This window comes from Amblyomma americanum, chromosome 4 (assembly GCF_052857255.1).
Source record: "Amblyomma americanum isolate KBUSLIRL-KWMA chromosome 4, ASM5285725v1, whole genome shotgun sequence".
Taxonomy (NCBI): domain Eukaryota; kingdom Metazoa; phylum Arthropoda; class Arachnida; order Ixodida; family Ixodidae; genus Amblyomma; species Amblyomma americanum.
Window position 1 is genome coordinate 29,659,917 of NC_135500.1, and position 13,519 is coordinate 29,673,435.

A 13,519-nucleotide genomic window follows, 5' to 3' on the forward strand; every position below is an offset into this window, starting at 1 on the left:
ACAACACGAATGCCGGTTTCTAAGAGGTTGAGAAGGGTCGTGGAAGGATTCAAACACAAAAAAGAAGGTGTAACGGGGCTCAATGTACTAGAAAGTATGTCTCTAAGGGTAGACAGCTGGGCTAGTAGGTTGTTTGCATTATTATGGAACATGGCACCAGCGCAAGAGACAAGGACAAAGGAAGAAGACAACACGAACGCCAGTTTCTAAGAGGTTGACAAGGGTCGTGGAAGGATTCACGCACAAAAAAGAAGGTGTAACGGGGCTCAATGTACTAGAAAGTATATCGCTAAGGGTAGACAGCTGGGCTAGTTGGTTGTTTGCATAATTATGGAACATGGTACCAGTGCTAGAGACATGGACAAAAAGAAAAGACAACACAAACGCCGGTTTCTAAGAGGTTGACAAGGATCGTGGAAGGATTCACACAAAAGAAGGTGTAACGGGGCTCAATGTGCTAGAAAGTATGTCGCTAAGGGTAGACAGCTGGGCTAGTTGGTTGTTTGCATTATTATGGGACATGGTACAAGCGCAAGAGACAAGGAAAAAGGGAGAAGACAACACGAACGCCGGTTTCTAAGAGGTTGACAAGGGTCGTGGAAGGATTCACACACAAAAAAGGTGTAACGGGGCTCAATGTACTAGAAAGTATGTCGCTAAGTGTAGACAGCTGGGCTAGTTGGTTGTTTGCATTATTATGGAACATGGTACTAGCGCAAGAGACAAGGACAAAGGGAGAAGACAACACGAACGCCGGTTTCTAAGAGGTTGACAAGGGTCGTGAAGGAATCACACACGAAAAAGAAGGTGTAACGGGGTTCAATGTACTAGGAAGTATGTCGCTAAGTGTAGACAGCTGGGCTATTTGGTTGTTTGCATTATTATGGAATATGGCCCCAGCGCAAGAGACAAGGACAAAGGAAGAAGACAACACGAACGCCAGTTTCTAAGAGGTTGACAAGGACCGTGGAAGGAATCACACACGAAAAAGAAGGTGTAACGGGGCTCAGTGCAATAAAAAGTATGTCGCTAAGGGTAGACAGCTGGGCTAGTTGGTTGTGTGCATTATTATGGTACATGGTACAAGCGCAAGAGACAAGGAAAAAGGGAGAAGACAACACAAACGCCGGTTTCTAAGAGGTTGACAAGGGTCGTGGAAGGATTCACACAAAAGAAGGTGTAACGGGGCTCAATGTGCTAGAAAGTATGTCGCTAAGGGTAGACAGCTGGGCTAGCTGGTTGTTTGCATTATTATGGGACATGGTACAAGCGCAAGAGACAAGGAAAAAGGGAGAAGACAACACGAACGCCGGTTTCTAAGAGGTTGACAAGGGTCGTGGAAGGATCCACACACAAAAAAGGTGTAACGGGGCTCAATGTACTAGAAAGTATGTCGCTAAGTGTAGACAGCTGGGCTAGTTGGTTGTTTGCATTATTATGGAACATGGTACTAGCGCAAGAGACAAGGACAAAGGGAGAAGACAACACGAATACCGGTTTCTAAGAGGTTGACAAGGGTCGTGGAAGGATTCACACACAAAAAAGAAGGTGTAACGGGGCTCAATGTACTAGAAAGTATGTCAATAAGTGTAAACAGCTGGGCTAGTTGGTTGTTTCCATTATTATGGAACAGGGTACTAGCGCAAGAGACAAGGACAAAGGGAGAAGACAACACGAACGCCGGTTTCTAGGAGGTTGACAAGGGTCGTGGAAGGATTCCCACACAAAAAAGAAGGTGTAACGGGGCTCAATGTACTAGAAAGTAAGTCGCTAAGGGTAGACAGCTGGGCTAGTTGGTTGTTTGCATAATTATGGAACATGGTGAGTCACGGACAAAAAGAGAAGACAACACAAACGCCGGTTTCTAAGAGGTTGACAAGGGTCGTGGAAGGATTCACACACAAAAAAAGTGTAACGGGGCTCAATGTACTAGAAAGTATGTCGCTAAGGGTAGACAGCTGGGCTAGTTGGTTGTTTGCATTATTATGGAACATGGTACTAGCGCAAGTGACAAGGACAAAGGGAGAAGACAACACGAATGCCGGTTTCTAAGAGGTTGACAAGGGTCGTGGAAGGATTCACATACAAAAAAGAAGGTGTAACGGGGCTCAATGTACTAGAAAGTATGTCGCTAAGGGTAGATAGCTGGGCTAGTTGGTTGTTTGCATTATTATGGAACATGGTACTAGCGCAAGAGACAAGGACAAAGGGAGAAGACAACACGAATGCCGGTTTCTAAGAGGTTGACAAGGGTCGTGGAAGGATTCACACACAAAAAAGAAGGTGTAACGGGGCTCAATGTACTAGAAAGTATGTCGATAAGTGTAAACAGCTGGGCTAGTTGGTTGTTTGCATAATTATGGAACATGGTGAGACACAGACAAAAAGAGAAGACAACACAAACTCCGGTTTCTAAGAGGTTGACAAGGGTCGTGGAAGGATTCACACACAAAAAAAGTGTAACGGGGCTCAATGTACTAGAAAGTATGTCGCTAAGGGTAGACAGCTGAGCTAGTTGGTTGTTTCCATTATTATGGAACATGGTACTAGCGCAAGAGACAAGGACAAAGGAAGAAGACAACACGAACGCCGGTTTCTAGGAGGTTGACAAGGGTCGTGGAAGGATTCACACACAAAAAAGAAGGTGTAACGGGGCTCAATGTACTAGAAAGTATGTCGCTAAGTGTAGACAGCTGGGCTAGTTGGTTGTTTGCATAATTATGGAACATGGTACCAGCGCTAGCGACAAGGACAAAGGGAGAAGACAACACGAATGCCGGTTTCTAAGAGGTTGTCAAGGATCGTGGGAGGAATCACACACGAAAACGAAGGTGTAACGGGGCTCAAGAAAGTATGTCGCTAAGGGTATACAGCTGGGCTAGTTGGTTGTTTGCATTATTATGGAACATGGTACTAGCGCAAGAGACAAGGACAAAGGGATAAGACAACACGAACGCCGGTTTCTAAGAGGTTGACAAGGGTTGTGGAAGGATTCACACACAAAAAAGAAGGTGTAACGGGGCTCAATGTACTAGAAAGTATGTCGCTAAGTGTAGACAGCTGGGCTAGTTGGTTGTTTGCATTATTATGGAACATGGTACCAGTGCTAGAGACACGGACAAAGGGAGAAGACAACACGAATGCCGGTTTCTAAGAGGTTGACAAGGATCGTGGAAGGAATCACACACGAAAAAGAAGTTGTAACGGGGCTCATTGTACTAGAAAGTAAGTCGCTAAGGGTAGACAGCTTTGCTAGTTGGTTGTTTGCATTATTATGGAACATGGTACTAGCGCAAGAGACAAGGGCAAAGGGAGAAGACAACATGAACGCCGGTTTCTAAGAGGTTGACAAGGGTCGTGGAAGGAATCACACACGAAAAAGAAGGTGTAACGGGGCTCAATGTACTAGAAAGTATGTCGCTAAGGGTAGACAGCTGGGCTAGTTGGTTGTTTGCATTATTATGGAACATGGTACTAGCGCAAGAGACAAGGACAAAGGAAGAAGACAACACGAACGCCAGTTTCTAAGAGATTGACAAGGGTCGTGGAAGGATTCACACACAAAAAAGAAGGTGTAACGGGGCTCAATGTACAAAAAAGTATGTCGCTAAGTGTAGACAGCTGGGCTAGTTAGTTGTTTGCATTATTATGGAACATAGTACTAGCGCAAGAGACAAGGACAAAGGGAGAAGACAACACGAATGCCGGTTTCTAAGAGGTTGACAAGGGTCGTGGAATGATTCACACACAAAAAAGAAGGCGTAACGAGGCTCAATGTACTAGAAAGTATGTCGCTAAGGGTAGACAGCTGGGCAAGTTGGTTGTTTGCATTATTATGGAACATGGCACCAGCGCAAGAGACAAGGACAAAGGAAGAAGACAACACGAACGCCAGTTTCTAAGAGGTTGACAAGGGTCGTGGAAGGATTCACACACAAAAAAGAAGGTGTAACAGGGCTCAATGTACTAGAAAGTATATCGCTAAGGGTAGACAGCTGGGCTAGTTGGTTGTTTGCATAATTATGGAACATGGTACAGTGCTAGATACATGGACAAAAAGAAAAGACAACACAAACGCCGGTTTCTAAGAGGTTGACAAGGATTGTGGTAGGAATCACACACGAAAAAGAAGGTGTAACGGGGCTCAAAGTACTAGAAAGTATGTCTCTAAGGGTAGACAGCTGGGCTAGTTGGTTGTTTGCATTATTATGGAACATGGTACAAGCGCAAGAGACAAGGACAAAGGGAGAAGACAACACGAACGCCGGTTTCTAAGAGGTTGACAAGGGTTGTGGAAGGATTCACACACAAAAAAGAAGGTGTAACGGGGCTCAATGTACTAGAAAGTATGTCGCTAAGTGTAGACAGCTGGGCTAGTTGGTTGTTTGCATAATTATGGAACATGGTACCAGTGCTAGAGACACGGACAAAAAGAGAAGACAACACAAACGCCGGTTTTTAAGAGGTTGACAAGGGTCGTGGAAGGATTCACACAAAAAAGAAGGTGTAACGGGGCTCAATGTACTAGAACGTATGTCGCTAAGTGTAGACAGCTGGGCTAGTTGGTTGTTTGTATAATTATGGAACATGATACCAGTCCTAGAGACACGGACAAAAAGAGAAGACAACACAAACGCCGGTTTCTAAGAGGTTGACAAGGGTCGTGGAAGGATTCACACAAAAAAAGGTGTAACGGGGCCCAATGTACTAGAAAAAATGTCGCTAAGGACAGACAGTTGGGCTAGTTGGTTGTTTGCATTATTATGGAATATGGCACCAGCACAAGAGACAAGGACAAAGGAAGAAGAGAACACGAACGCCAGTTTCTAAGAGGTTGACAAGGATCGTGGAAGGAATCACACACGAAAAAGAAGGTGTAACGGGGCTCAATGTACTAGAAAGTATGTCGCTAAGGGTAGACAGCTGGGCTAGTTGGTTGTTTGCATTATTATGGAACATGGTACTAGCGCAAGAGACAAGGACAAAGGGAGAAGACAACACGAACGCCGGTTTCTAAGACGTTGACAAGGGTCGTGGAAGGATTCACACACGAAAAAGAAGGTGTAACGGGGCTCAATGTACTAGAAAGTATGTCGCTAAGTGTAGACAGCTGGGCTAGTTGGTTGTTTGCATAATTATGGAACATGGTACCAGTGCTAGAGACACGGACAAAAAGAGAAGACAACACAAACGCCGGTTTCTAAGGGGTTGACAAGGGTCGTGGAAGAATTCACACACAAAAAAGGTGTAACGGGGCTCAATGTACTAGAAAGTATGTCGCTAAGGGTAGACAGCTGGGCTAGTTGGTTGTTTGCATTATTATGGAATATGGCCCTAGCGCAAGAGACAAGGACAAAGGAAGAAGACAACATGAACGCCAGTTTCTAAGAGGTTGACTAGGATCGTGGAAGGAATCACACACGAAAAAGAAGGTGTAACGGGGCTCAGAGTACTAGAAAGTATGTCGCTAAGGGTAGACAGCTGGGCTAGTTGGTTGTGTGCATTATTATGGAACATGATACCAGTCCTAGAGACACGGACAAAAATAGAAGACAACACAAACGCCGGTTTCTAAGAGGTTGACAATGATCGTGGAAGGATTCACACACAAAAAAGGTGTAACGGGGCTCAATGTACTAGAAAGTATGTCGCTAAGGGTAAACAGCTGGTCTAGTTGGTTGTTTGCATTATTATGGAACATGGTACCAGCGCTAGAGACAAGGACAAAGGGAGAAGACAACACGAATGCCGGTTTCTAAGAGGTTGACAAGCACTGTGGAAGGAATCACACACGAAAAAAAAGGTGTAACGGGGCTCAATGTGCTAGAAAGTATGTCGCTAAGGGTAGACAGCTGGGCTAGTTGGTTGTTTGCATTATTATCGGACATGGTACAAGCACAAGAGACAAGGACAAAGGGAGAAGACAACACGAACGCCGGTTTCTCTGAGGTTGACAAGGGTCGTGGAAGGATTCACACACAAAAAAGAAGGTGTAACGGGGCCCAATGTACAAGAAAGTATGTCGCTAAGTGTAGACAGCTGGGCTAGTTGGTTGTTTGCATTATTATGGAACATGGTACTAGCGCAAGAGACAAGGACAAAGGGAAAAGACAACACGAATGCCGGTTTCTAAGAGGTTGACAAGGATCGTGGAAGGAATCACACGCGAAAAAGAAGTTGTAACGGGGCTCAATGTACTAGAAAGTAAGTCGCTAAGGGTAGACAGTTGGGCTAGTTGGTTGTTTGCATTATTATGGAACATGGTACTAGCGCAAGAGACAAGGACAAAGGGAGAAGACAACGTGAACGCTGGTTTCTAAGAGGTTGACAAGGGTCGTGGAAGGATTCAAACACAAAAAAGAAGGTGTAACGGGGCTCAATGTACTAGAAAGTATGTCGCTAAGGGTAGACAGCTGGGCTAGTTGGTTGTTTGCATTATTATGGAACATGGCACCAGCGCAAGAGACAAGGACAAAGGAAGAAGACAACACGAACGCCAGTTTCTAAGAGGTTGACAAGGGTCGTGGAAGGATTCACACACAAAAAAGAAGGTGTAACGGGGCTCAATGTACTAGAAAGTATATCGCTAAGGGTAGACAGCTGGGCTAGTTGGTTGTTTGCATTATTATGGAACATGGTACTAGCGCAAGTGACAAGGACAAAGGGAGAAGACAACACGAATGCCGGTTTCTAAGAGGTTGACAAGGGTCGTGGAAGGATTCACATACAAAAAAGAAGGTGTAACGGGGCTCAATGTACTAGAAAGTATGTCGCTAAGGGTAGATAGCTGGGCTAGTTGGTTGTTTGCATTATTATGAAACATGGTACTAGCGCAAGAGACAAGGACAAAGGGAGAAGACAACACGAATGCCGGTTTCTAAGAGGTTGACAAGGGTCGTGGAAGGATTCACACACAAAAAAGAAGGTGTAACGGGGCTCAATGTACTAGAAAGTATGTCGATAAGTGTAAACAGCTGGGCTAGTTGGTTGTTTGCATAATTATGGAACATGGTGAGACACGGACAAAAAGAGAAGACAACACAAACGCCGGTTTCTAAGAGGTTGACAAGGGTCGTGGAAGGATTCACACACAAAAAAAGTGTAACGGGGCTCAATGTACTAGAAAGTATGTCGCTAAGGGTAGACAGCTGAGCTAGTTGGTTGTTTCCATTATTATGGAACATGGTACTAGCGCAAAAGACAAGGACAAAGGAAGAAGACAACACGAACGCCGGTTTCTAGGAGGTAGACAAGGGTCGTGGAAGGATTCACACACAAAAAAGAAGGTGTAACGGGGCTCAATGTACTAGAAAGTATGTCGCTAAGTGTAGAAAGCTGGGCTAGTTGGTTGTTTGCATAATTATGGAACATGGTACCAGCGCTAGCGACAAGGACAAAGGGAGAAGACAACACGAATGCCGGTTTCTAAAAGGTTGTCAAGGATCGTGGGAGGAATCACACACGAAAAAGAAGGTGTAACGGGGCTCAAGAAAGTATTTCGCTAAGGGTAGACAGCTGGGCTAGTTGGTTGTTTGCATTATTATGGAACATGGTACTAGCGCAAGAGACAAGGACAAAGGGATAAGACAACACGAACGCCGGTTTCTAAGAGGTTGACAAGGGTTGTGGAAGGATTCACACACAAAAAAGAAGGTGTAACGGGGCTCAATGTACTAGAAAGTATGTCGCTAAGTGTAGACAGCTGGGCTAGTTGGTTGTTTGCATTATTATGGAACATGGTACCAGTGCTAGAGACACGGACAAAGGGAGAAGACAACACGAATGCCGGTTTCTAAGAGGTTGACAAGGATCGTGGAAGGAATCACACACGAAAAAGAAGTTGTAACGGGGCTCATTGTACTAGAAAGTAAGTCGCTAAGGGTAGACAGCTGGGCTAGTTGGTTGTTTGCATTATTATGGAACATGGTACTAGCGCAAGAGACAAGGACAAAGGGAGAAGACAACATGAACGCCGGTTTCTAAGAGGTTGACAAGGGTCGTGGAAGGAATCACACACGAAAAAGAAGGTGTAACGGGGCTCAATGTACTAGAAAGTATGTTGCTAAGGGTAGACAGCTGGGCTAGTTGGTTGTTTGCATTATTATGGAACATGGCACCAGCGCAAGAGACAAGGACAAAGGAAGAAGACAACACGAACGCCAGTTTCTAAGAGATTGACAAGGGTCGTGGAACGATTCACACACAAAAAATAAGGTGTAACGGGGCTCAATGTACAAGAAAGTATGTCGCTAAGTGTAGACAGCTGGGCTAGTTGGTTGTTTGCATTATTATGGAACATAGTACTAGCGCAAGAGACAAGGACAAAGGGAGAAGACAACACGAATGCCGGTTTCTAAGAGGTTGACAAGGGTCGTGGAATGATTCACACACAAAAAAGAAGGCGTAACGAGGCTCAATGTACTAGAAAGTATGTCGCTAAGGGTAGACAGCTGGGCTAGTTGGTTGTTTGCATTATTATGGAACATGGCACCAGCGCAAGAGACAAGGACAAAGGAAGAAGACAACACGAACGCCAGTTTCTAAGAGGTTGACAAGGGTCGTGGAAGGATTCACACACAAAAAAGAAGGTGTAACAGGGCTCAATGTACTAGAAAGTATATCGCTAAGGTAGACAGCTGGGCTAGTTGGTTGTTTGCATAATTATGAAACATGGTACCAGTGCTAGAGACATGGACAAAAAGAAAAGACAACACAAACGCCGGTTTCTAAGAGGTTGACAAGGATTGTGGTAGGAATCACACACGAAAAAGAAGGTGTAACGGGGCTCAATGTACTAGAAAGTATGTCGCTAAGGGTAGACAGCTGGGCTAGTTGGTTGTTTGCATTATTATGGAACATGGCACCAGCGCAAGAGACAAGGACAAAGGAAGAAGAGAACACGAACGCCAGTTTCTAAGAGGTTGACAAGGATCGTGGAAGGAATCACACACGAAAAAGAAGGTGTAACGGGGCTCAATGTACTAGAAAGTATGTCGCTAAGGGTAGACAGCTGGGCTAGTTGGTTGTTTGCATTATTATGGAACATGGTACTAGCGCAAGAGACAAGGACAAAGGGAGAAGACAACACGAACGCCGGTTTCTAAGACGTTGACAAGGGTCGTGGAAGGATTCACACACGAAAAAGAAGGTGTAACGGGGCTCAATGTACTAGAAAGTATGTCGCTAAGTGTAGACAGCTGGGCTAGTTGGTTGTTTGCATAATTATGGAACATGGTACCAGTGCTAGAGACACGAACAAAAAGAGAAGACAACACAAACGCCGGTTTCTAAGGGGTTGACAAGGGTCGTGGAAGGATTCACACACAAAAAAGAAGGTGTAACAGGGCTCAATGTACTAGAAAGTATGTCGCTAAGTGTAGACAGCTGGGCTAGTTGGTTGTTTGCATTATTATGGAACATAGTACTAGCGCAAGAGACAAGGACAAAGGGAGAAGACAACACGAATGCCGGTTTCTAAGAGGTTGACAAGGGTCGTGGAATGATTCACACACAAAAAAGAAGGCGTAACGAGGCTCAATGTACTAGAAAGTATGTCGCTAAGGGTAGACAGCTGGGCTAGTTGGTTGTTTGCATTATTATGGAACATGGCACCAGCGCAAGAGACAAGGACAAAGGAAGAAGACAACACGAACGCCAGTTTCTAAGAGGTTGACAAGGGTCGTGGAAGGATTCACACACAAAAAAGAAGGTGTAACAGGGCTCAATGTACTAGAAAGTATATCGCTAAGGTAGACAGCTGGGCTAGTTGGTTGTTTGCATAATTATGGAACATGGTACCAGTGCTAGAGACATGGACAAAAAGAAAAGACAACACAAACGCCGGTTTCTAAGAGGTTGACAAGGATTGTGGTAGGAATCACACACGAAAAAGAAGGTGTAACGGGGCTCAAAGTACTAGAAAGTATGTCTCTAAGGGTAGACAGCTGGGCTAGTTGGTTGTTTGCATTATTATGGAACATGGCACCAGCGCAAGAGACAAGGACAAAGGGAGAAGACAACACGAACGCCGGTTTCTAAGAGGTTGACAAGGGTTGTGGAAGGATTCACACACAAAAAAGAAGGTGTAACGGGGCTCAATGTACTAGAAAGTATGTCGCTAAGTGTAGACAGCTGGGCTAGTTGGTTGTTTGCATAATTATGGAACATGGTACCAGTGCTAGAGACACGGACAAAAAGAGAAGACAACACAAACGCCGGTTTCTAAGAGGTTGACAAGGGTCGTGGAAGGATTCACACAAAAAAACGTGTAACGGGGCCCAATGTACTAGAAAGAATGTCGCTAAGGACAGACAGTTGGGCTAGTTGGTTGTTTGCATTATTATGGAATATGGCACCAGCACAAGAGACAAGGACAAAGGAAGAAGAGAACACGAACGCCAGTTTCTAAGAGGTTGACAAGGATCGTGGAAGGAATCACACACAAAAAAGAAGGTGTAACGGGGCTCAATGTACTAGAAAGTATGTCGCTAAGGGTAGACAGCTGGACTAGTTGGTTGTTTGCATTATTATGGAACATGGTACTAGCGCAAGAGACAAGGACAAAGGGAGAAGACAACACGAACGCCGGTTTCTAAGACGTTGACAAGGGTCGTGGAAGGATTCACACACGAAAAAGAAGGTGTAACGGGGCTCAATGTACTAGAAAGTATGTCGCTAAGTGTAGACAGCTGGGCTAGTTGGTTGTTTGCATTATTATGGAACATGATACCAGTCCTAGAGACACGGACAAAAATAGAAGACAACACAACCGCCGGTTTCTAAGAGGTTGACAATGGTCGTGGAAGGATTCACACACAAAAAAGGTGTAACGGGGCTCAATGTACTAGAAAGTATGTCGCTAAGGGTAGACAGCTGGTCTAGTTGGTTGTTTGCATTATTATGGAACATGGTACCAGCGCTAGAGACAAGGACAAAGGGAGAAGACAACACGAATGCCGGTTTCTAAGAGGTTGACAAGCATCGTGGAAGGAATCACACACGAAAAAGAAGGTGTAACGGGGCTCAATGTGCTAGAAAGTATGTCGCTAAGGGTAGACAGCTGGGCTAGTTGGTTGTTTGCATTATTATGGGACATGGTACAAGCACAAGAGACAAGGACAAAGGGAGAAGACAACACGAACGCCGGTTTCTCTGAGGTTGACAAGGGTCGTGGAAGGATTCACACACAAAAAAGAAGGTGTAACGGGGCCCAATGTACAAGAAAGTATGTCGCTAAGTGTAGACAGCTGGGCTAGTTGGTTGTTTGCATTATTATGGAACATGGTACTAGCGCAAGAGACAAGGACAAAGGGAAAAGACAACACGAATGCCAGTTTCTAAGAGGTTGACAAGGATCGTGGAAGGAATCACACGCGAAAAAGAAGTTGTAACGGGGCTCAATGTACTAGAAAGTAAGTCGCTAAGGGTAGACAGCTGGGCTAGTTGGTTGTTTGCATTATTATGGAACATGGTACTAGCGCAAGAGACAAGGACAAAGGGAGAAGACAACGTGAACGCTGGTTTCTAAGAGGTTGACAAGGGTCGTGGAAGGAATCACACACGAAAAAGAAGGTGTAACGGGGCTCAATGTACTAGAAAGTATGTCGCTAAGGGTAGACAGCTGGGCTAGTTGGTTGTTTGCATTATTATGGAACATGGTACTAGCGCAAGAGACAAGGACAAAGGGAGAACACAACACGAATGCCGGTTTCTAAGAGGTTGACAAGGGTCGTGGAAGGATTCAAACACAAAAAAGAAGGTGTAACGGGGCTCAATGTACTAGAAAGTATGTCGCTAAGGGTAGACAGCTGGGCTAGTTGGTTGTTTGCATTGTTATGGAACATGGCACCAGCGCAAGAGACAAGGACAAAGGAAGAAGACAACACGAACGCCAGTTTCTAAGAGGTTGACAAGGGTCGTGGAAGGATTCACACACAAAAAAGAAGGTGTAACGGGGCTCAATGTACTAGAAAGTATTTCGCTAAGGGTAGACAGCTGGGCTAGTTGGTTGTTTGCATAATTATGGAACATGGTACCAGTGCTAGAGACATGGACAAAAAGAAAAGACAACACAAACGCCGGTTTCTAAGAGGTTGACAAGGATCGTGGTAGGAATCACACACGAAAATAAGGTGTAACGGGGCTCAATGTACTAGAAAGTATGTCTCTAAGGGTAGACAGCTGGGCTAGTTGGTTGTTTGCATTATTATGGAACATGGTACAAGCGCAAGAGACAAGGACAAAGGGAGAAGACAACACGAACGCCGGTTTCTAAGAGGTTGACAAGGGTTGTGGAAGGATTCACACACAAAAAAGAAGGTGTAACGGGGCTCAATGTACTAGAAAGTATGTCGCTAAGTGTAGACAGCTGGGCTAGTTGGTTGTTTGCATAATTATGGAACATGGTACCAGTGCTAGAGACACGGACAAAAAGAGAAGACAACACAAACGCCGGTTTCTAAGAGGTTGACAAGGGTCGTGGAAGGATTCACACAAAAAAGAAGGTGTAACGGGGCTCAATGTACTAGAAAGTATGTCGCTAAGTGTAGACAGCTGGGCTAGTTGGTTGTTTGTATAATTATGGAACATGGTACCAGTGCTAGAGACACGGACAAAAAGAGAAGACAACACAAACGCCGGTTTCTAAGAGGTTGACAATGGTCGTGGAAGGATTCACACAAAAAAGGTGTAACGGGGCCCAATGTACTAGAAAGTATGTCGCTAAGGGTAGACAGTTGGGCTAGTTGGTTGTTTGCATTATTATGGAATATGGCACCAGCACAAGAGACAAGGACAAAGGAAGAAGAGAACACGAACGCCAGTTTCTAAGAGGTTGACAAGGATCGTGGAAGGAATCACACACGAAAAAGAAGGTGTAACGGGGCTCAATGTACTAGAAAGTATGTCGCTAAGGGTAGACAGCTGGGCTAGTTGGTTGTTTGCATTATTATGGAACATGGTACTAGCGCAAGAGACAAGGACAAAGGGAGAAGACAACACGAACGCCGGTTTCTAAGAGGTTGACAAGGGTCGTGGAAGGATTCACACACGAAAAAGAAGGTGTAACGGGGCTCAATGTACTAGAAAGTATGTCGCTAAGTGTAGACAGCTGGGCTAGTTCATCATCATCATTTATTGTCCCTTAAAGGCCCCTGTCGGGGTATTACATAAGGGGGGAGCGTATACAAGGTTGATGTGGAAATACAAAGGTCACAAAAATATAACAATGCAATATAGGAACATAAAGAGAAGCAAGGAACGCGAATAGTTAGAACGGTGCATGTAAAAATGCCTCTAGGCCACAAGCACCACACACGTCGGCGAGAGGTTAGGGCAAAAAAAAAACATGTCAAACCAGGTGATCTAACAACATCGCCTTAAACCTTGTCGCATCGTGCACATTTGTTAGTCAGTCGGGCAGAAGGCTCCATTCTTCAATTGCGGTCGTAAAGAAGGACTTGTTGAAAGCATTGGTTGAGCCATGAAGTCGTTGGACGCTATTTGAATTAAAAAGGCGGCG